Here is a 25271-nt window from a genome sequence, read left to right as displayed (position 1 = left end):
GGAACCGCAGGCCTTCCTCTCAGACAAGCCTTTTCCCATGACATCCGCCTCACTCTGCCCTGTGAGTCAACTCCAGTGCCTGGAATCAGGAAGTACCCTCCTTAACCCCTGGCAGAACTGCCTCACCAGGTCCAGGAGAGAAAAAGTCAGACAGCGGTAGTGGAATGGGTTCACTATCCACACACCCACTGCCCCTGTCCGCAACTAGATACCATCTTTATTGGTCCCTACAGACAGGTTGTATACCCCAGATGAAGGCATCCATTCCATCCACTGAAACCTCAGGGAGCTCAAAGGCCCCCTGCACATCCTCCATGCCATGTAGGAATCCTCTCTGCAGCCACACCAACAGGACCAGCTTCATCTTACACCTACCCTTACTTACTCCCTCAGAGTGACCCCTGGGGACTGAGACCTGTTGCCTGCAACTTTCTCCCATCGGGCCACATTTAGAGTTTCAAAGACCATACAGTATTGAGATTATCTCAGGCAAAGATTATCAACTTGCAGATGGAAAAATGAAGGCCCCAAAACATTGAACAATGATGGCAGGGCTGAAACAGGCCTCCAGACTTCCAGCCCAGTGCTCTCTCTGCTGCATCTTGCCACTCTTCACTTCTGGTTTATCCTGGTTGTTTTAGTGGAGACCTCTAAAATAAAATTAATCCAGTTCAACTTTTCTCAAGTCCAGACTGGCTTTCCAAAACTCTTTGCAAGCAATGAAATTTAACAATATTGCAGTTGCTGGCACTGAACTAGCTACTTTAATGAAAGCCATATATTAAGGATGCTTATGCCAAAACCTCCATCCACTAAAGGGTGTGGCCATTAGGCTCTGCTCATTCTCTTCCTTTGCCTCTTCCCCACCAGCCACAGCAGCTGCCCATGTTAGGTTTAACTACCAGCCCAGGTGAAATCCTTATACCCTTTTATCCATCCTCCAAGTTTTAGCACAGTCACTCATCATCATCTTTGTCCAAGGGCAATAATTATAAGCTCATTTATGTACGGAGTGAGCTACAAAATGACCTGTACTTTAGAGGTTTATAGTATCAGAAACACAGTCATGGGCAGGACCTACAAACAACCAAAGGAAAATATTGAACCAATTTTTTGATTCAAATATTGAACCTTGAATAGACAACAAGGTATTCTACCATCTATGAGCCAAGAGTAAATGAAACTGGGCAAGGGCAAGCAGTGAAGTGTAATATAAAATGTCAATGTAAATTAGAGGAGGAGAAAAGATGGCTTGGAGAGGGAATTCCATTTCACAAATGCCCAGATTAAAGGGCCCTGGGCACCAAAAGAGAAGAAATGGGCCAAAGGAGGCACAGAGGCAGACCGATACAGGCAACGAGCTTTACTTAGGTGCACAGTATGGTGGGGGTCTGAAAGGAAGCCTTCAGCCCCACCTGGGGAGGATAACAGCAGATCTTTTATATTTCAGTGACTAGGTGGAATGATAAGTGGTGCAAGGGTTTGGCAAGCACAGGTCAAGAAAGGACCTTAAGCTGGTGGCCCCGGGGAGGGAGGAAGCCTGTTTCAACAGGAGAAGACCTTGAGTTGTTAGTCTGGATGTCAGCGGGGGAGTTTCTGGGTCAGGTGGGGTAGGGCAATAAGTGGATGTTCCATGGTGTGGCCTCCATTATTTTGTCTTCTGTTCGGAGTCCAAACTTATCAGGTACCATGACAGAAGAATCATATTTCTTAGTTGTTGTCATATGTCTCTGCTCAACAATAAGCTATTTAGACACAAAAGCTATGCCTTATAGAATTATATCCCAGCACTTGGCATAGCCTTCTGTTGAGAGACATCTTCAGAGGGACAGCAGTACTTCAGAAAGTTTCCTCTCTCCTCAGGAAACAAATCTCATTCATTTGTCCTTGGCAGAATGAGAGCCTATCCTAGAACCAGGGCTGATCTGGGAGAATTCTTCAGTCTTACCCTCACATTCTCTGTGTCAGCTGCCTCTCATGTGAATCTGAAAGTTTAATACTCATGGTAGGGCTAGCAGGTAGAATGGGCTGAGCTCCTCAGCTGGGTCAGCGCACACTACATCTCCTAGAGGCTTCCCCCGTCCCTGCTTTCAGAAGCCTCTGGAGATACCAGCGAGCTCCACAGCCAAAGAGTTGTCTCCCTTACAGTTACCATTCTTTCTCTAGAGTGAAAAAGAAAAACAATGAGACTGGTGACATCCCAGCAAATACCCAGTGCTTAAAGCAGAGGGGATTGCTTGGGGCTTCTCTAGATTCCAGTCTGTTACCCTGGTGGCTTTGGTGCTACTCTATTTGTGTTATCAACTCCAGTCTTCACAACAATTAATAGAGGCAGGGATAACAGGTTATTGCTGTTACAATTTTTTACATGAAGAAATGGAAAATGGAGAACATTTCTGTGGCTGGCCCAAGATCTTATAGTCACTAAGTGATAACCAAATTAAATCTCAAGCTCCTGGATCTTCTCTGTGCACTGCCTATCCTAGGGAAGAAGGGGTTGTCCAGCTTCACTAAGATGCTGAAACACTGGAGGCAGAAGAGAGGGGACAGATGTCCTGCCTAATGTGAACCTCAAGGAAGGTGATGCACCCAGCGTTCCTTACCTCCCTAAGACAATCAACAGTTCATTCCCTCATCAAATATATTCACTAAGTATCTACCTTATGCCAAGTACTATGCTAGGAGATGGAGCTATAGATGCTCTTACATACTAGCAAGAGGAGAGAAGCATTAAACAATTAAAGACAATAAAGCCTGTGCTATGAGAGTCTAGTTTAGAAAACAGAGGTTCCTGGAAGAAGCACATTTAAGATAAGACCTAAAAGGTGAGTAAGAGTTACCCAAGTCATGAGGAAAAGAATACGGACACCTCGTCATATACATGGAGATCTTTAACAGCAGCTGAATGCAAGAGGAGTCTCAACTGTATATAGAAACTTGGAAATTGCTGGCTTAGAAATAGATGACTTTAATCTTCCAATGCCCAATCTCCAATAACCTCCCCAAATGAACAGGCCCTAAGTAAGAGTAGCATCCAGTTTCTAAACATGCTCTTTACGTCTGCTTCCAATCAGCTGATCCTACCAATTCCTTTTAATATGAAAGTTCTAGACCTAGGAGCCATTGTTTCCAAGGTCAACCATTCTGCCCTGACTCTACCATCCGTCTGCTCCCCTCTAGCTCCCAACCCACCCAGACTGGGATTATCTCTGTTTTCCTCTACTCTGGCTCTCCCCTCCCACCAGTACAAGATCCTTCCTTTATAAACATTCTTTCCTCATCCCTGTGGCTCCCTCAAGCCAACATCCTGGCTCTCTCTTTCATTTCTGTGCCAGTCATATGTCCAATGTTCTCAGATCCTTACTTAGCCCTTTCCCTACTCTGTTCTGTACTGCAGGAGGACTAACTTTTGCAAGCATGTTACCCAGCCTCCTCTGCTAAGAAACTTCCAGATAGGTTTTGCCAATAGAAATGGAGAATAGGACAGAGGAAAACACGAGGGCATTTCTACCCCATTCTCTCTGCATTAGGTGGGGTCTCCAGCAGGGGTTGAATCTCCTTCATAGTTTCAGCGACCATCAGGTAGCCTCCCAGCCTTGATTCTGGTTTCCACTACATATCCCCGACTCTGGACTCTACTCGTGTTACATGGCCCTCTTTTATGATGCCAGGTCCCAGCGGAAAGCTCCTGCTCATGGTCACTGAAACACCACTCTCTCTCTTGTTCCTTCAGTCTTGAGAGCAGTAGCATCTTCCTTTTGAAGCTGCTCTCTGGGTTCCTCACTATCTTCTGCATGATTTTCTACAATTCCAACAATCTTGTAACCAGTTACCTGTTTTATGTTCCCTCTATTGCAGTGGTTCTCAAACTTTTTGGTCTCAGGACTACTTTACATACTTAAATACTGTCGGCAACATGAAACAGCTGGATTTTATGTATTGATATTTGCCGTATTAGAAAACAAAACAAAAATATTTATTCATTTAAAATAATAATAAACCCATATGTTATATTTTGTTAAAATAATTATGTACTAAAACAAAAACCATAAGAAGAGAGGCATTATTTTATATTTCTGCAAATCTCTTTATCATTGGATTCTCATCTCTGCTTCTGGATCCAATCTGCTGTGATAGGTTGCTTTGGTGGAAGTAAATGAAGAAAATATGGCCTTGTATAGATTTGCAGTTGAAAAAGGGAGGAATATTTTAACAGTCTTTTTAGATCATTGTGGATGTTCTTTGATACAACATCAAACACTCTTCTTTCACCATTTCAACTGGGCTATCCTCTATTGGAGATGACCCAGTGGTGAGTAAAAATCCTAACCTTGATCTAAAGTTCCATCATCATATTCCCATCTCCCCAGTGAGTACTATCAAATTCAACAAGCCTAAAATTAAATTCACATGACTATATATGCTTAACATCCTATCCAACCTGTCATAAAGCGCTGTCAATCCATTTCTCATATTACCTTGCAACTGTCCCTTTCTATTTTCTCAGCACCCCCTTAGTTTAGGTCTGTCTCCTCTGTTAGATTAAAACTTCATACCAGAGACTGTATCTCTCTCTTTCACCATCGTATAGCTAACACATAGTAGAGTACCTGGAATATAACAACTACTCAGTAAATGTTGCTGAGCAAACAACTATTTTTCCCTGATTAATCTTTCTAAACCTTTGTGGACAACATTATTCCCTTTTCCAAAATGTCTCTGGTGTCCTACTGACTAAAAATAAAAGCCTAATTTCCTCAGCAGATTATTCAATAGCACCACTGAACCTCAACCTCAATTTGACTTGCTCCTACTTTCTGTATCCAAGCTCTCCTTGCACATTCCCATCAGGGCATTTCTACATTGGCCATTCCCTCGAGGCTATCAGCATGCCAGATTTTGCTCTCATAATTAAAATAACATGCTTATATATTTAAAAAATAATAATAATGTGTATAATACACAATTTGGAAATCCTAAATGATGCACATCCAACGACCAAAGACCACTATCATTGTTAACACTGTGACATAGTTCTTCTATTCTTTTTTAATATCTAGACTTTGTTTTGGTTTGTTGCTATTAGTTATGATAATATAATATATGCAATAGTATTTCTACTGAGTTAATTTTATTCCTCTCTGTCTCTTTTTGGGTAGTAATTTTTATATACTCAACATACGAAACAAAATTTATAAGTATGAAAGGATATAGAGTGAAAAGTAAGTTTCCTTCTCAATTCTGCCATTATAAGGAAGCAACTATTGTTGCCAGATTTATATATATACATATATATGTATATGAATGTATATATATGTATATATATGTGTGAGCATTTTTACACAAATGATAGCATATAAAGTCCTATTGTTTTTTCAAATTTTATTATATAATGTTTCCCAAAAAATAAAAATACATACAACATAAAAAAATAATAAAATGAATACCCATATGTTAGTGACCAAGCTTAAGAATGAGAGTGTTATCAATGTCTTTGAAGCTCCTTTTGTGCTCTCCCAATCATACTCCTTTCTATGCTCTACCGAAGGGAAACTACTCTTCTGAAATTTGAGTTTGGCATTCTCTTTCTGTTCCGTATATTTTCACTACATATCTATGTATCCCTAAACAACTACTTTTAAGTTTAGTATGTTATGGAAGTTGGATAAGTTGTTGTTTGTTGTGGGGGTTTTCTGCTGATTTTCTTGTCAAGATTTGTACATACGCGGGAATAACAAACCATAAGAAGCACAATCTAGTGAGAGTCAGGAGGTTCTATTTGCTGTTCTAAGCTCCTCCAACTTGCCTGCCATCTTGAATAAATGAAAGCACCAAAGGAAAAAGAGCATGAACAAACACATATATCACTTCTACCCATTTTGCTGGCCAGAACTTAGTCTCATGTCCAAAACTTAACAGCAAGGGAGCCTGGGAAATGTAGCCTTCCCACGTGCATAGGAAGAGGAAAATGAAACAGGATTTAGTGAACACATAACATTGTCTCTGCCTCTGCAGTGCATAAACGTTCACAAATGAGGCACTAGGCTATCTGCTCCTTAAAGTTATGGCTTTTCTTTGGTAGAACTTTGTTCCTCACCTGGTAAGTAGCAAACAGAATTTAGTTGGTGATACTATTCTGGACCCAGAGAAGGAAAAAGAACAGTCTCTGTTACTTCAGGATCCTGTTTGATTAGAGCCTGGGAATCATCTTTCCTTTCCTGTCACCTCTGTAATTTTGTAATATCTCTCAGGTCCTATGAAAAGATAGGGCCATCCATCCATCCTTTAGACTTCACACGAAGATACAAGCTTTGATCTTTAAACAGTAGATGGTTTGGGGGTTTTTTGTTTTGTTTCGCTTTGTTTTGAGTTAGGCATGGATTTTATTGGGACTTACAAATAGGAGAAGATCTTTCTGGTGGTGGCTGTCCAGAAAAATGGATGTCAGTGCTCCACAAAGGGGTACAGAGTACAACAGAGAGCTTATAAGGATTTAGGACTACGGTACAGACAAGTGTATGACAACAGAGTTTCAGCAGGGTCTCATGTCACAGGGGTCTGGAGGTTTATTATCAACAGAGATCAAGGGAGAGTAGTTTTAATGTTTTGTTTATGATATCATCTGTACATTTTTCCATCTCTAAACACCCCCCCCCGCACCCTTCCTCTTCCGACAAGGAGATCTGATGACCTTTAGCTTCTGTCCTGGTTATTGTAGGTAGCTACATGTAGTAGTTTATTCTCAATATGTAGTGGGGAGGGCCCAGGTCCTGGGTCTCCACAGTCCACCCCACACAGCAAACTACTTTGACCACAGGACAGACATGGCATCCATATTCCACAACAGTATAAGAGACAACAGAATACTAGGAGCCCCACACACAGAGACAGCAATCCCACAAAGAGATGTCACTATGGCCAAGAAAGGGGATTAAACCATTTCCAATACAAGGGGTATGGGGTAAAGAGTTACAGAAGGTAGCAGGAACACAGGGTTATCCCCACATACAGCATCCTGTAAATGAAAAGATTCTCTGTCAGATTTTCCAATGCACTGAATTCTGCCTGTCCAGCAGGGTATTTCATGCAGTCCAATTCACAAAAGTCACAGTCCAAGGAAGGCTAGTAGCACCTAAAGATGGCAAGTCTGTGCAAACCCAACATTGGGCTCAATTTTGGACATGAGTTACTGGTGAAGTCCACTGTTGGAAGGTATTTGCTACAGCACTATGGGTGAAAAGAAAGATGTTTATGGAGAACAGTAAAAGGGTAATTTCTACTGATAACAATATACATGCCAGAGTTCAATTTGTTGATGCAGATGCTCTTCAGAGGCAGACCAGAAGAAGGAAAACCTGAAAGGAAGAACAGTAGGTAGAATTGTCCTGAACTGGGAGTCAAGACCGAAGTGTTCAGATTTAACACAATAGCCACAAGCACAGAGTTTGAAATCAGAGTCTTATTGTCTGAGTAGTTTCATCTGAAAAATGAGGACTTATTTTGTAGGTTTGCTGTAAGGTATACATGAAATAATTTATGTAATTTACTTCAATCAACAAAGGATAGTTATTTTACTTGTTAATTGTGTTATATTGTTATTGTTGATGATGTTATTGTCATATTGCTTTGTACAGCAATGTACCTAAGGTGCCTAAGAAAATGCCAAGCAATTAGTAAGAGCTCAATAAGTATGTGTCCAATGAATAAATGTATTTTCAGCTCTTCCAATGACAAATAGGGTGATCTTCTGTAAACGACTTTACCTTTCTGGGCCGTAGTAAATTCAGATGTAAATTAGAAGATAGGCACATGTGTATCACTCCCAGGACCAAGTCACTTGACAGCAAAGCAGCCTAGCCAAAGAAGAGGCAGAGCTGGGGACAGAAGAACAAATGGACACAGTGCTTGGAACCAACAAAGTGTGGGCATTGGCAGAGAGGTACTCATGTGAGAAAATGCCAAAACAGTGTACAGGTCTCTACTTGGAGAAGGTAATGCAAGCAATGAGCGCCATCACTACCCACGTATCCTAAAACCTTCCTTCCTGGCTCTCATGAGATTTAAACAAGTGGTTGCAGAGCTGTAGAGGGTTTTCCCAGTGCCAGGTTTGGGCTCACTGCCCCAGGAATCTTTCAAACAGAGGCCAGACACTGCCCAGGGCTAGCCTATGATTTGGGATTGAAACTTTGGCCTCTTTCATTCACTCATTAATTATTACTTGAGCACCTACTATGTACTCGGCACTAGTCATAGCACTAGGGTATAGCTAGTGTTAAACTAGTCTCTGCTTTCATTCCATTTAAGTTGAGGAGGCAAATACAAACCAGGTACACAAATAAATAATTGATTAATGTCAGGTGTAAGGCATGCCACAAAGGAAAACAGATTAATGGAGTACAGAGAGTAGTTAAGGTAGACCTCCTTTATTCATATTAACTTCTCCTGGGCTAAATTATTTAAACTAATAACTGAGGAAGAGAAAGGTGAAGTTGAACAGGAGAGTAGGAGACAACAGAAGGAAGAGAAAAGAAGAAAATGGTTCACATAATAGGACAGGGTGGAGAGAGGTCACAGGGAACCTGGCACTGTCTGCCTGCCCTAGTTAGCTGACCCCTGTTAGGGGCCAAAAGCTGGTGTTAGCCCAGGCCCCAGGGGAGGCCCCTGAAGGAGGGAGATGAAAGGCACACCAGTGAGAGCAGAATAAGTATCTGCCATCGCCCCCCAGATGACTAGGTTGAGATTATTCATTTGTCTTAAGTAGAAGGGTGAAAACACAACAGCATTTTCCCAGGAAAACAAAGGGCCTGAGGCAGCTGTAATTTTGACAAGGCCAGACATGCCAGGCCTCCAGGTCTGTTCCTGGCTCTCCTGGGCCTGCTGTCAGTGAGCTCAGAAAAAAAGAGAGCCCCAGGGAATGGTAAGTCACTACTGCATAACAGTAGCAGCCATCAGCCAGGGACTGAGACAGCAGGCACTGAGAATGAAGACCAGTGAGGATGGGCATGGGCTGCCAAACAAGGAACACTCAGGCCTTAGCTCTACCTGGTGTCCAGCAGCTCCATCCCAGAAGGCTCAACCTCTACCTGCCAAAATCTAAGTCAACCTTTTAGACACACTCCTCTACAATTATTTCATCCATATGTGAATAATTCACTTGTCCATTCATTAACCAACATTTATTGAATCTCCATGTGGCAGCAGATACAGAAAAATAACTCTTCTTTAAGGAGCTCACATTCTAATGGAGCAGACTGACAAGGAAATAAGCCAGTGTTGACAAGCACTGGGCATACATGTATGTATTTATATATGATATGGGAGTACATGGGAAGGAGCTCACTCAACCAGGGCTGTTTCCAAGGATGGGTGGGAATTGTGCCAGGCAGAAGGCAAGAGAACTTACAAAAGAGCAAAGGGATAAGGTCACAAGTATGTCCACAAGAGTGAAAATGGAAGAATCATAGCTACCTCCTCAATCTAATGTATATTAAGAAATTGGCCATAACTTGTTTTCTTATTTTAACCAAGAGCTAAACCCTGACAACTTATCCAACTTATCTTATATCTAATATACTGTTAACCATGGTGCTTGCAAGGACAAAACAGAGGCCTATTTCCTTTTGGTTTTACTGCCCTTCTTGTGATCAGATTTTTAGGGGGAAATGGGAGATAAGTGTAAGTTTCATATGTGGAGAAAGAAAGCAAAGATAAAAGTAGGGTGTTCAACTGTTCCGGTTTACCCAGAACTGTCCCAATTTTAGCAGTGAATGTCCCATTGTCCTGGGAAATCCTTTGGTCCCAAGTATTTTAATCAGTTTTCTCCAAAGAAACAGAACCCAACAGGATAGATACATGACAGACAAATGTATGTATGTGTGTGAGTGTCAAAGAGATTTATTATAGGAATTGTCAAATGTACCCATGTGAACTGGCACATCGAAGTTCTGCAGGGCAGGCCACAAGTTGGAAATTCCCCAGGAAGTTGGCTGTCTGGAATAGTGACAGAAATTCTTTTTGACTGCTGAAATCATCAGTTATTCCTTTAAAGTCTTTAATTGACTGGATGAAGAGACTCTTCTTACTGCTAAGAGTAACCATTTTTGTTAATTGTAGATGCAATCAACCATAGATATGAACTGATTAATTACTTAAATCCACAAAATACCTTCATAGTAACAATCAGGCCAGTGCTTGCTTGACCAAACAACTGGACACCATAACCTAGCCAAGTAGACACATGAAATTAGCCACCATCAGTAAACCAGAATGTTTGGTCACCCTAGAAAAAAGACAGCAAGAAAAAAAGAGAGGAAGCTAATTCATTCATTAACCACCTTGAGTAGGTAAGTGTTGACTGTACGTAGACAAGAGAATATGTGTACATATGTGAAAGGAAGATGTTAAACCCACCAGTTTCCCACTTCCTTTCTCACCTACTGTCCTGCCTGCCGTGGGCAGTTGCTCTCTGCTCCTAGCTCATTGTTAGCACCTAGCCCTCTCAGCAAGGCTGCAGTTCTTTTTTACCTCTCAGTCACCCCTTTCAGGGGGAACTCTGGGATTCTGCCCCCCTCAAAAGAGTGCATCTGGCATCCTCTCTTTTCTATAGCAGAAGCCCCAGTGGAATTGTGCATTAGCAATGTCTTCAAGCAGCTGCCTTTAACCCTTCCCTGTCCAACACACTAGCTTACTCCTCAGACCTAACAACCCTTTGTCCACATCTAACCTGCTGTTATAGCTTTGAAGGGCCTGCAAGAAGGGTCAGGGTGGCTTGAGTTATGGTCAGCATGACTCTCAGCATGGTGCCCTCTGAGAGGAGACAAATGAGACCTCCCAGTTGAGGAGGGTCAGGAGGAGCAGGAGTATTGTTCCACCAATGTCACGCACCCGCCAGACTCCATGTCTGCCTGCGAGCCATCAGGCATGCTCAATGACACCTCTGTTGCAAAGTTCCTTGTGAAAAGTCCCTGTGTTATGATTCCTGGCTCCAGTGAGGTCTTCAATACAAGGTCTCCATTCATGCCAGGCTTACCCGCCTTGGCCACACAGGCAGTCCTTGCTCCCCAATGAAAGCTGCATGGGGTACAGGGTGGCTCTTCCCTCTCTACTTCCATAAAGGCCAAGTAAAATCGTGGGCAGGCCAAAACTGGTTTGGGGGCAGGGGGTGGGTATTAATGTCCTCTGCTTCTGTAACCTTTTCTTCTGAGCCTGATTAACTACAGGTCATATAATGTGAGCATGCGCAGAAAACACTGTCTCATGTCCTTTAGATGACCTCTGAGACAGCAGAAACAGAACTCACCTCCCCAGGAATCAAGATTACAAGGACAGGGAGATATCAAAGTAAATCAAATGTGAGAGGTCCTTCAATAAGGAAGATGCAGGCTAAAATCCACTCTATCACATATGGACAGCTATATAATTAACCAATTGGACCATGCCAAATCAATAATCCCCACTTCAGTCCCCACCTCGTATCATCCATTCCCATAAAATCTCCCTTAACTCTCAGATCAGGGAGACATATTTGAGCCTTGCCTCCGGTCTTCATGCCAGTTTACCTTGCATTAAAGCTCTTTCTTTTCTCAAAATCACAATGTCATAGTATTGGCCTCTGTGTGTGTCAGGCAGCGAGACCCTGCTTGGTAATATAAGATGCCTGAATCCTCTCCGCCCACCCAGCATCACCTGCTGGGAATTCTGGACATGTGCTCAGAGAAATAGGTCTGTGGTATCCACCCCAGTGAGCGGGTCTTTGGGGAGTCTATACTTTTCTTGTCAAAGTCAACAAGGTTTTGGCTGTCATGAAATGTCAATTAGACGGCACACACAAAGCACGCAGAGGAAACATTTTTCTCTTCCAATGAGGTGAGGGAAAAAAGAGCTGTTCATAAAAGACCCATCTCTAGGGGCTGAATTGAGGGTCAGTTCTGTGGAATGAGCTGCTGGCAGGGATCTTATCAGGTTAGAGAACTAGCTGGTTGGCTCATACATGGTGAGTCCTAGACTATTCTGCAGACCATTCATGGTCCAAGCAATAAAATAGGACAGCGGTTCTCAAACTTAAGCATGCATCAGAATCATCTGGAGGGCCTATTAAAACAGACTGCTGGATCTACCCCAAGTCTATAGTTCACTGAGACTGGAACAGAGCCCAGGAATGCTGAAACAGCTGGTCAGGGACCTCACTTTGAGAACTACTGGAATAGAGTCTCCCCTGACCTCGAGGAGCTTACAAGTCACTTGAGGAAACCAACATACACCTGAATTTCCAAAGACAATTACAAAGCAAACAACTCCACTGAATAAAATGCAGATTGAATGCGTCAGAATTGGAGGACACGAAAAAAAAAAGGCAACTCACATTTGTTTAGCGCCTAAAAGAATCTTGCCATTATCTCACTTGATCTCCATAAAGACTTATAAGGTGGCTTATTTTCCCCATTTCACATATGAGAAAAAAAAAATGAGACTCAAAGGTCCCAAAGACAAGCAACTGACTAGAAGAGTGGCAGGCAGCACAGAGTCCTGATACCAGGTCTGACCGACACTAAAAGAGTAGAGGTGGGGTTTTGTGAGAGACATGCCTATAGGAAGAGTGGCTTAAGCTAGGTCTTGAACGTGATGAGCACTGAGGGAGTTGGGAATTTGTGGAATGCCATGTAGAGATGGGGAAGTGAAAAGACAGGAGTGAAAAGGCATTCTCCAGGTTGGCTGAGATAAGAGACAAGGAGGTAAGAACAACTGAGTGGGGGCGGGGAGGAGTGGGACAAATGAGAAGTCTGGGACGGTGGGGGTTACCGGAGGCCATGCTGAAGAGCAGTAAGGGACAAGCTGTAGGAGAGCTGGGCTGATGGGGGGCCTTGAGTGTCACACCAAGATTACCGGACCAACAGATACCAGAGGGTGCCGCTGCAGGTTCTCAAGTCATGCAGTGGCAAGACTAAGCAGAGGAAAATTATTTCAGCAGTCAGACAGGGGAGCAGGGACACCTGAAGCAAAACGATCAAGTTGGCAGATCAGAGAGAGGTCATTTCCCCAATACTGGCATGTGATAACTGAACATATAATACTGGTTGTATAAACCAGTTTATATCATTACTAACCCCTCCTCTAAAGATTATCCATGGATTGTTATCTTTTCTGGTTTTTTTGGTCATCATAGTGACCCCTCAAAGAACCCAGCATATCCTACAGAGAAGAAAGGACAGTTTAGGGTTAAATAAACTAGCATACATGGCACACTGAGGACCAGCAGACCTTTTGCCCAAACTGCCAAGGTCCCGAGTGCATACAGTGTCACTCTCTGTCTCTACGGATGTCTTAAAATGAGAATTCTATGGGCTCTTCCCTGGTCTCTCACTTAAATCCCTATGAGGTAATGGAAGCTTATTCCCTTTTGTTCAGCCTCCAATAAAAAAGAGAACAAATGATTCCTGAGCCAAATGTGTGCTCCTCCTAAAGCCCATCATGCAGAAATGAAAATGTTCCCAGTGCCCCAGACATCCATCTCCCGCATCCATCTTCACCGGCCATCAGAGCTGCTGCTCTAGCAAGGAGGGATTGAGAGCAGAGACCGCTTGCACAAACTGTCCCTGCCATGCTCTGGGAAAATCAGGCACCAGGCCCACCCGACCATGGGCTCAAAGAAGTCTCTTTTTACAGGAGGAAAGTGCATAAAGTGGAGGGTGGAGATCCACAATTTCAGACTGAAGCTTTTAGTCTGTGGGCAGCAGGCCAGGCCAGGTCCGGACCAGAGAAGAAAAGCCTCAGTTCCCATCCACAGAGCCCAAGGAGCTGAGCCAGAGGGGTGGGGGAGATCTACTTGGAAGGAGGCGCTTTGGAAATTCCTCACATTTTTTGGCCTTTGTCTCTGGGCATTGAGATGGAGATGTACATTCTACTCAGGGGAAAGCTCCTGAGTCTCTCTTTTACATTCGAAAAGAAGACGGAGCAGGGAGCAGAAAGAATTTAGCGCTGCTTTTTCATCTCAATGACTAGTAGAGTAATTTGAAGGGAGGGGAGTACAGTGGGGGAAACTTGTTTTCTTTTGCTCCTTCTTCGCTGTCGTAGTTCTCTGCATTTCCCTTTCTCATCTCCGGCCCCAGTCACAGCCCTAGGCCCAAGTCATAGTGATGTAAATGTGTGCCGCTCTCTGAGCAGAGCAGCCTACCCGCTCTTCCGGTGGCTTTCTGGAATCTGGAGGTGCATCAAATGGCACCTGTATGCTGGTGACTGTCCTGAGGACCCTGCAAGGCATCCAGCAAACCACTGCAGATGACGATGACACTATTCCTACACCTCCCAAGCCCAGGGAGTGGTGAGGGCACGTAGGTGACAGGGTGAGAACAACAATAATGACGAGGAGTGACACTACACCTATGTTCCATGAAGAGATTAGCAAGAAGTCCCTTTAGCCAGTAATTTCAGACGCCACATACCGCTTAAGTCTATCAAAGCTTTGGCTGGTGTTGAGGATGAGGATTCCTCTGTTGCCAATTTGAGATTCGTGTCTTTCCATCCCCTGCTGAACTGCTCACCCCTCCGTCACTTTGCAGTCAATCTACTGATTCACAAGCAGCTGAAGGAGGAGAGGATGCCAGGGACCTCCACGCTGTGAACAACTTCATAGTCAGCCCCTGAAATTTGCCAGTTGACTCTTTTATCTCACATCATTCCTGATTTGGAAACTCCGGGCCACCTATGCTCTGTATTTTCCACTGTTTATCTAGTACTTAATGAGAGGGGTTGCCTGAGTTACCCTACCCTTTTTGTGACTAAAATGAAATCATCAAGAGGCAGGTGGCCCAAAGGAAGGGAAAGACAAGCAGACAAAATGTAGCAGAAATGTCTCTGACAGTTCTTCAGCACCCACTCAACAGCTTCCTCAGAGCTTCTTGCACTTATTCTCAGATGGTGTCTACTCCTCTGCCCTATCCCACCTCCCCTTCCAGCCCACCCCACACAGAGACCCCAACCCCTCTCCTCGAGGTAAAAGAAAACTAACCTAAGGTAGGGGCAGTAGCCTTTGAAAAGTCAGCCAAGGCTCCATTAACTTGCTGCATGAAAACTAAAGGGGTTGAACTAGAAAACCTCTAAGGTCTACTCCCAGGCACAACAGCCTAAGGCTGAAGGGGCAGCTCCCAATTCTTACTACAGGAGCAAGTCATCAACTTCTTCCTTCAGATAGATGTTCAGGGTCTGGCCTGGCCCAGGGCACTAAATGTGGCTGGAACCAAGTTTCCACATCCTTTTCAGTCTCAACCTCAATGTGGACAGCTGACAAGAGATAACCACAGGTAGACAAGTTGCCCTTCTTTGTAACAAGGGCTCCCTGACTAGATTGTTCATTTCTCCACACACCGACCAGCGTCACCACATAGCGTGGACACTCCCACCAAGGGCTGCTGCCCAGTATTTCCTGGGGGTTCCCCTTCTTAGTGCTGGGGCCTTAAAACTAATCTGGATTTTGGCAACATCTCCAAAAGCATTTCTACTTTTGCTATTTTTTGTTGTTTTTCAACTTCAAGGAATATATTTTCCCATTAAAAGGGGCTTTATTAAATCACCTAGCCAAGCACCCACACCCTCTTTTCTGAAGACAAGCTCAGCAACTAAGTGACAACAACACCCTGAACATCCAGAGAGATGGCCCTTTTATGCTCTTTGCACTAAACAGCCTCGTCTTCCTGTATCAAGGGAGGATGGTGATTCACTTGCACTAGACTCGGTCCACTTGAGCTTCAAGCACTGTCTTCAGATCTCCACTTGTTTCTGTGTGTGTCTCTCCCAGGGTGCCTGTCTGTATGCGTCTTGGTGCCTATGTGTCTGTGTCTCTTACCTTATGCTTATCTCTGTGCCTCTGTGCCCACCTCTCTTGGAGCCTCTTTCTTTGTCTCTCAGTGTGTCTGCCCAGGTGTGTGTCTGTATGCTTGTCTCTCTGTCTCCCTGATATCTCTGCATAGGTCTCTCTGGGATGATGTATATAAGAACGTAGTATTTCGATAAAGAGCCATCCTAATTCCTCCTTTCAATTCACTGCCACGCTTCTCAAGTTTCTGCTGTAGGTTGCCTGTTGTGGCTTGGCCCCGAGAGGCAACCTCTGTTTTAAACCTGTGCCCTCCTGGAGACCAGAGTCAGCACAGCCAACCATTCTCCAGAACACAAGTGAGCCGCGTACCTTTTATCAAAGTCTTCACAGAATGAAGAGCTAGAGTATCGCACACTACACCACGCCAGAATATTCGATTCAGCGTCCTCACAAGACAGCTTTGTTCTCTTCCCAGAATTCCTCTGACAGCATCAGTCATCAGGCAGTTGATATTGGACGGACCATTCTCAGAAGACCCCTCTACCTGCGGCACCCTTTAAAGACTTCGCGCAATGTCAAGTCGTCAGATCGGTTACAGCTGATTGGACCAAGGGTGGGCACCTGACCCAAGAACTGCTCCTCTATTGGTCAGCTGGTGTCCTATGAGATAACCAGATCCAGGAGCTAATGACTACCGGAACCAATCAAGATCTTCTGCTTAGGGGGTTTGGATGCAACATGGAGCCGGGTCGTTGTTGGTCAAAGAAGCGGAACCACACTGAAAGAAAAACAAAGAGGCAAGAATCGGGTTGTGTGGTGGCAGAGCAAGAAAATGGAGTCAGTTTACTCCTGCCGCTGGGAAGTTGGAAATCTACGGGGATGAAAGCTCCTGGAGGCGTCTGATTCACTGTGCATCTCCGTATCCCCAGGGTCCACCTGGCACACACTCAGAGGCACGCTACGGATTCCTGATAAATATTTGTTAAATGGAGCCTGGATGGATTCCTGAAACACTGAGCCCCACCTTCATCCCCAAACAACACCCCATTCTCTACAGAACTCTTTGCTATATGTATTCCTGTTCTTCAGGAGGCCTGGCTGGGTGGTTTTCCCTGGGTCCCTTTGAAGCTTGCCCTCATGGCGAGAGCCTCATGTCCTATCGGCATTATGTTTACTCATATCCTGTGATGTGGGTTACTCACAGAAGTACCTGCTAACCCTTCCTAGAGTTACAATATGAGAAACTGGAACCCTAGAGGAAGTTTGGGTCAATTTACCGTTTACAGATTTGAGGCTATGGGGACTCAGCACTGAGAGGCTTTAGTCCCCCATGTTGTGCTCAGAATCTCTTATGAAGACTCTTTCCCCATTATCCGGTCAGGGGAGATCTTGGATCTCTCTGTCCTTGAAGTTCAAACTGTAGGTAACGACAGCCATCCACGAGCACCCACTAATTTGATGGGTCTCATGAGTCCCCTCCACCCAATGTACTCAGCCTTGGCTGGACCGTGCAGTTCAAAGGGAGTGAAACTGGAGAAGAATGTGTGGAAGTTTGTGGCTTTCATCTCTTAAACAAATAGCAAATTCCTCCCGGGTGCTGCTGCTGGAATTAAACAATGATGTGTTCGGGGAGGCTCTAAGGCGTTACCTTAGCAACGCCCAGGCTGTTTTCAGGCAAGATCTAGTTAAAGAGGAAAGAGAACAAAAATAATAAAGGGACGGGGCTGGATGGGGTCCAGGAGTGGGGGTCTTCTGGCTGACTGTGTGTGTTTTGTGTTCTGATGTGTTTGCAGACCTCCTTTCAGTGAAGTTTCCTCTCGGCCCCCCTGGTGCTTTCCACTGTCCTTGAAGTCCTCTCACTAGAATACTAATGGGAGGCCAAGAAAAGAGAGCATGCTACCTCAGAAACAAGATGGTTAGACAGGGAAAGACGTCACAGGGACCACCTAAGCGGGAAGTGAAATCACAAAAGTGAAGGGAGGAACAGTAGGGAGAAGGATGGGGCCAGTTACTTCTAAGGCAACCCATGCTTCAGCCTTAGGGCAGAGGCCTGTGTGCTAGAAGTCAGACCTTTGCCACTCACACGGGTCCACGGTGGTCTGTGGATCAGCCACAATGACATCACCTGGGAGCTGGATAAAAATGCATAATGTCTGGCTGCCCCACACCTATTGAGGCAGAGTCTGTATTTTAAAAAGGACGCCCGGTGATTTCACGTGCACACTAGAATTGGAAAAACACTGAGTTAGACCTTTGTGTCCACCTCTCCCAGGTTCCTGCAGATCTGTCACCACTATTCCTAGTGTCGAAGTGAACTCTTCAGTAAGGTGATGATCCCGCACAAAGGAAGGCTATCCAGTTTGCTGATTAACGCATTTTGGTGTCTTTGTTTACTTAACACTGATTCTCTGTGATGATGCTGACTCTGGTGATGTTGATGATGAGGATAGCATTGATACTTTCCTCTTAGAACACTTTTACATGCATCATCTTGTTAAAGCAGAGGCAGACCAGACGTTTTATTTTGCTTTATAAAAAAGAAAAGTCATTTACAAATAAGAATGGTCCAGCATTTACCTTACCTAAGGCCACAAGGGGAGGAAGTACTGAAAGTGGGCCAGCCCAGGGCTCTGTCATGTCCCCTGGGCCTGTGGAAAGGGGCTCTCACACAGGGCGTGTGGCCTGCTGACTAGCTTGTGCCTTGGCAACCAAAGTACTTTGATTACTGTCACTTTGTAAAATATTCAGTAAAGACAAAGCTGTAAGGTTAGTAGAAAAAAATGTAGGGGAATATTTTTGTAACTTAGAAACTGGAAAGGACAACTTACAACTTCAAAACCAGTGGTTCAAAAGATAGATTCTAATTACATTAAAATGAAGGATTTATGATGGATGAAGGATACATGAACAAAATCAATAGATGGAAGACAATGGGAGAAGCCCTTGCCATGCCTAACACCAATGAGAATTTTATGCTAATTCTAGATATTCTAATATCTGGTACATGCGAAGGACTTGTAGAAACCAATGAGAGGGCAACAACACACCCAGTGGAAACATGGGCAAAGGATATGAACAGACTAGACAGAAAAAAGACACCCCCAAATCTAAGGAGCACGTGAAGAAGTGCTCAATCTTCGGGAATGAGAGCAGAGTGAGTCAGGTGGGACGTAGTGCCGAAGCACTGTCTGACAGCTGACGGTACTCTGGCTATCTCCAGCCCAGAGAAACTCTCTCCCAGGTCCAGGGGGTGGGGGTGACGGTGGGGTTGCTACAAAACAATTCTCACTGGAGCATTATCTCAGCAGGGGGCTAAGGGAGTTGGCAGCCTTGAATTGAATTTGATTGCTTCAACCTCTGACTCTGAGTCTAAAGAATGCTTCATAGTATTTGCTATTGCTATAATCTAATTATCATTGTAATCTAATCCGGAGGAAATAATCCCAACTAAGGTGGGACAGTGAGAAGAGACATAATGACAAGGAAGAAGGAACAGAAAGAATGTGTTTGGTGATCGGATTTAGAGGTGAGGATGGGGGAGTCCAAGGGAGACCCGGTTTTTAAGCCTGGGTACAGGGAAGATGCAGGGTCTACAGGAAAGATGAGAGTCTGGTGTGGCCATGAGGTTGTGAAGTCCAGTTTTAGCTGCATCAATCATCTGGGAACTGTTAAGACAGCAGTGCCAAAAATGTCCCCTGCAGCAATAGTGCAGGCAGGGGAGGGAGGCAAGAGCAACACGGGGCAAAACCTTGTCAGAGAGCACTGAGGGGGAGAGACACAGAGACTGGGCCCCCAGTTCGCATTATCCCTGCCTCTAGAGAGTTTCAGTCCAATGGTGGGCGCAGGATACAGCCCTAACCTTTGTCTGAGAGACCTGCTTATGGTGGCATGTAAACAAATGTACAGGAAGCCCTGAGGGGCAGCTGGTGGTGAGGCAGAGGGGCCGAGGAAGTGGGCAAGGAGGGGGCCAGCGAAGGTGTCCCCAGGAGTATCCAGGAGCTGAACCTCAAGGACAAAGATGATTTCTAAGGTGGAGAGGATGGGCAGGGCCTTCCACAGAGAGGAAACTACGCAAACGGAGGCCCAGAGACAGGAAAGCACATAGCCTGTGCAGAAGAGACAAGGAGTCCCTGGGAGGCCAAGGAGGGCAAGGAGGCTAAAAAAGGCTAAGGTCTGAATCACCAAGGCCTCCCCAGATGCCTGAAGGAGGATGGGCCAAATTGTCCAAGGGCTGGGAGGTATTCTGAGCCTGGCAGTGATAGCTTAGCTCTGGTTTTCGAGAGAAATTAGGGTGGGGATGGGATAGTAGGAACTGAGTCAGGAGTCTATTGTAATAGTCATTCTGATCTACTCATACCATGAGCACACACACCCACTATCCGTCCTCTGTGCACGTGCACTGGGTACCCACACATCATGTCACACACACTAATACACACCACACACACACTTCTCCTATACATCACCTCCATATATACAACCACACACCCATCCACATACTCACCCACTGCATGCCCACCCACATATGCACACTCTGTACCCACACACCACACACATGTGCATACATTGTGCCCACACACCACACACCATCCTGCAGTTACTCTACATCTATATATCGCACACACTTGCCATACATACTTACACTGTACAGTCCTCACTTGCCCACCCACACTTCCCCATGCACACATTTGGCACCCATACATCACGCCCACACACTGCTCCTATACTTCACCCACATATACACAACCACATGCACACATCATTCACCCTGACAGATATCGCACCCACACACTAACCCCACACCCGTCCCACATACTGCTCCCATATACCACCTGCACACATCACACATAACACAAACACATACTGTACCACACTGTGATTGTGTATCTGATAAATGCAAGCAGGCAGCAGACTTGTGAACAATCTGAAAGATTAAAAAGTAAAAGAAGTTCAATCTCAGTTGCTGAAGTTGGGCATTCAGACCCTGAATAAGGTTTAGATTTCCTGGATTTGGGGTGACCTCAGGGAGCTCCCTGCCTCCATTCCCATTAGAATCGCAAGGACTTCTCCAGCAGCCCCATGCCTGGCCAGACTGAAGAGATGCCCCCTCCCCAGCTGGAGCCAGAGCTTCCCCTGCTCTCCTGCTCCAGTCCCTCCTGCTGGGCGCTTTGACGCACTTTGGCACCTTCCTGTCTCAGAGGAGCCTGTCCCTGAAGGGCCCTCTCTCGCCTTTCCTTGGGCTAAGCAAAGGTTATCTGTCCATCTGCTGGCCATTGGCCTGTTTATCTTCTTAGGGCTCTCTTCCTGAAATAGCTCAAAGTTATCTAAGCTGCTGGAGCCCCGCCTGACCTGCTGGGTCTGCCTGCCTGTACCGCCCACGGAGAATGGCCCTCCCCTCTGGCAGCTCTTCCTTCTTTAATGCAGAGCTGAACTCCACCCACTAACAGGCCAGGTTGGAGACCTTCCTGTGAAGGCCCCAGCACCTCCCCCGAATCCCCCCATCAGATTCCCCACTTGCAGCCCTTTTCAAGAGACCTCCATGTGGCCTCTTTTCTCTCCCTCAGCCTCTTGGAGAAGTTGTCCTGATTAGGTGTGCTCTGTCCTGGTTCTCTCACTGAAGTGCCAGGCACCTAGATGCTTCTATTTGCAAGCCTAGTCACCACCTCAAAGTTGTCAGACTCAAAGCCAATCTCATCCTCTCCCCTATTCCCAACTGCCTGCCTCTTCCATATTGCCATCCATTCAGTCATTTAAAACTTGCCTAGACTCTTGGATTCAAATCCTGAACCCTTCCCGTCCTGGTGTAGTGCAGCCCACCAGCACCAGCTCCTGAGCCCAGACCTCCAGCCCATCCAGGTTGGAATCCTTGGACAGCCTCCCCCTGGACTCGGACTCCCATCCCTCCTCCACCCAATTGCCATATTCTTCAACTATAGTAGTCTCCAACTAGCATTTCCCTCTGATACTTCCCTGCTCAAGAACTTTCCCTGGCTTCCTGTTTCCACCTGCATCAAGTCTAAACCCCTTAGTCAGGTTCTTGAGGTACACCACCACTTTTTTCACATCCCATCCCATTGTTCTGTGAAGCAAGGCCGTGGCTTCGGTCCGGTCAGCCCCCTCACAGCCCCCACACAAACATGCCCATTTCAGCCTCCATACCTCTGCTTAAACTGACCCATTGAACAGGAACACCCTTCAGTAGCTCCTCCACCTGGACAAGTTCTCTTATCCCTTCAAGTCCTAGTTTTAAGCCCTCTTCAGTGCCTTCTGGACATTCATTTATTCAACTAATATTAATCGAGCACTTACAATATTAATTGAGACAGAGCGGCTGCTTTCATTGGCCCATCTCTGGGCTCCAATAGAGGGAGTTCTACCTCACCATTTTGCACAGAATCCCTTGAGGTCTCATATTGTACCGTATTACAAGGTTTTGTGGCCTGCCAACCATATCATAAGCTTCCTGAGGGCCACAACGCTGTTGTCCACTTCCGTATCTCCTACAGAAGTGGTTCCTGGACTCCTAGACTTGTGAACATCACAAACCACAGGTAACACTTGTTTCGTTTTGTTTTTTATTTGGAGGACCAGTGCGGATCACCAACTTTTTATTTTACCAAATAACTCATTTTAAAATTACTGTGATTTCATAAATGAAAGCACATTTTAATACCCAGATAGTAGGAAGAACATAACCACACAATAAAGAATAATCTTTGAAATGGAATACACTTGGGCATATGGAAAAATTCCCCATGTTTTTCTTTTTCTTCATTTCTCAACATAATTTCAGAATAAAAGGACAGTCCTTTAAATGGAATAAATTTAGCAAGATGGAAATTTCACCACATTTTTCTTTGTCTACAGGCCGTGTCCATCCAGTGTTTGGGAGCCGTTGTCAGCAGCCTGTGGCCAGGGCTGAGCACACACAGGAGAGCAGGGCTGTTAGATCTCGAAAGAGCTCCCCTGAGTTTCCCGTCTCAATATCAAGCCTGGGAACCAAGGGCATGTCTGACCTGGACAGCAGGAGTCCCCACGTCCAGACCTGCAATGCTTTAGACCCTGTTTCTGATGCACAGCTGGACTTTTTGCTCTGAGAAGCTGGCCTCTGCTGGAATGCAGGTATCCTTGACATTATCCTCTTCCCACTTTTGGGCAGTGAAGCCTTGGGGGAAGGGAGGTGGGATGGCAGCATCTGGAAATCTGGGCAGGAGCAGGGAAACACATGGGTCAAGAAATAGACACTGCCCGCCATCCACCCTCCACCCTTCAACCACCTCACACCGAGCCAGTCAGGAGCAAAGCTGGGGCGAGAACCCAGAGCTTCAGTCCCTCCCCACTGGGGTTCTGCCCTCTTCCTTCCCTCTCTGAGCTGGGCTTCTTCAGGAGAGAGAGAAACACAACCTCAAGTTTCCATTGCTCAGCCCTGGGTCCCACTGGCCACTTCCAAAAAAAGCCATTGCTGCCTGGATGGGAGAGAGAGAGAGAGAATTTTTCCAAAGGATGTATGTGTGTATTGTTGGGAGCCGCAAGCATTTCGGTGAACTCTGGGTCACGGCACAGCCTGACAAATGGCAGGAAGTTTGGGACTCGGGCCTGACGTTTTTTGCACAAAGGCCCCACGGCTCCGCCAGGTGAGCTGGGCCTGGGGACGGACACAGGGGCCACCGCCCGGCACTTCCTGCCCTTTGTTGGCCCATGTGACGGCCTTCCCGGCGCTCCAAACAGCCTTTCTTACGTGCCTGACTCCTGATCTTTATTTATGGAGAGGAGTCCTCAATATAGAAATGGGTGGGCCCTGGGGCCCGCAGCAGGATGTGGGAATACAGACTGGCAGGGTGCCCACCCCGGGGGCAGGCTTGCCAAATTGAAATAATGTGACCATATACACCCAATAGTACGCCTGTCGTGTATTTATATACCTGATGAGATGCTCCACACGCACCCCTGGAGTGTGTCAGTGAATCACAAGGCCTGCCCGTCAAACCTCCTGCTGGCACCACCCTTTGCTTCTCACAGCCCAGTCTGCCCATGCTTGACTGCCAGTCATCTCTGCCAAAGCCAGCGTGGGCTCCTTGCAAGGAGGGACATTTCCTTCTACTCTAGGAAAACCTTTTTGCCAGCTTCTTCTTTGGGGACAGTCCTTCCTTCCAGATAGCTGGTGTGTGTGTTCTTGGGAACGGTGCTTGGGGGACCCCTTTAATTTCCCAATCTTTTCTTCACTCCCATCATTTGTCACGGAATTCTTTCCAAAGGGAATCACACACATTCCTGATGTCTCACAAAGACGACAGGGGACAGAATTTAAGCGTTCCTGCGAAACTCAGCATCTTGGTTGCAAGTCCTATGTAGAGCGGAAGAAAAGAACCCTGGGCCCAGTGGAACTGAGAGACTGGGCTGTGTGTGTAACTGTGAGCAAGTCCCTTTATTCTCTATTTCTCAGGGATTGGCCTGAGGACATCTAACATGCATAATTGTCATGTTCTGCAGTTCTGTGACTTATTTTGTACCATGTGGTCATACAGTGATGTCAAAACAGAAGTCACTAATGTACATATGGCATTTGTTCCACGAGCTCAGTCACAGCTGACTTTCTGAGTCCTTATAATTGTTTTGGTAAATTTCCTTCTCGCCTACCTTGCTTTTAGGCTATTTTTTTGACCACTGTTTACGGACCAATCAATAGTAGCAACTCTCTGTCTTTCAAGTTTGTGACTCTAAATATGCTAGAAACTGCATGTAAATTAAGAGCAAGTAGGTCAAGAGCAAATATACAAATGCATGCATTTATATGAGTGCTTTTGTGGCATATTTCTGACTAATGAAAGTTTTTTTTCCCTGGTTCTCAACCATATTGCAGAGAGATTAAGTTGTCAGAAAGGAGAGATGTAAATTGGTGAGGTACTATGTACTTTCCTTATATATTCCTACAGTTTCTTCAGGAAACAAGTAGAAATATAATAAACTATTGTTGTCCTGGATAACTTTCCTTTTTACTCACAAACTCATCTTGAATAAAAGCCTGCCTCATTCAAATTTATTTCTGAGCTAAGGTGCTGGGTGCACAGCTTGCCAGGTCTGCGAGCCTGCTGGACCAAGTCCGGCTCCTCCTCTCACCTCCTACAAGACACAGTGTTTCTCTCCCCTCCCCACGGCCTCCTTCTCATGTAGAGCCTTAGCCCACTACTCCCACGGAAAGAAAGGTATGAGCCATTAATGAGATTTTCTCCCCTCCTCAGAATGGAATTCAGAAGCCCCAGATGTTACTAGAAGCCACACAGAGGCATTCCAGGGAGGTGAAGCTCAAAAGATGATAATAATTAACATTTACTTAGACTTTGAAATGTACAGCGCACCTCCATGTAAAATGTTTACGTAACCCTCCAATGCTGAAGTAGTGCTGTCCACGTACGACAGACTGAGACTCAGGTATGGCTGAGTTTTTTTCAAACTCGGGTTTTCT

General features: G+C 45.4%; 1 long non-coding RNA gene across 1 annotated transcript in view; it reads right to left on the bottom strand.

The window, feature by feature from the left end:
• LOC143687339 (uncharacterized) overlaps positions 1 to 16357 on the bottom strand; it is a 362948-nt gene extending 346591 nt beyond the window's left edge. Inside the window, exon 1 of the long non-coding RNA XR_013177500.1 lies at positions 16178 to 16357. This is a non-coding gene — a long non-coding RNA (uncharacterized LOC143687339). The remainder of the gene's footprint in view (positions 1 to 16177) is intronic.
• Positions 16358 to 25271: the final 8914 nt, after the last annotated feature.

Source organism: Tamandua tetradactyla, chromosome 1, assembly GCF_023851605.1.
Source record: "Tamandua tetradactyla isolate mTamTet1 chromosome 1, mTamTet1.pri, whole genome shotgun sequence".
In the NCBI taxonomy this organism is placed as follows: Eukaryota; Metazoa; Chordata; class Mammalia; order Pilosa; family Myrmecophagidae; genus Tamandua; species Tamandua tetradactyla.
Note: the sequence above shows the minus strand (reverse complement) of the source record. Positions and strands in the feature narration are given on the sequence as shown.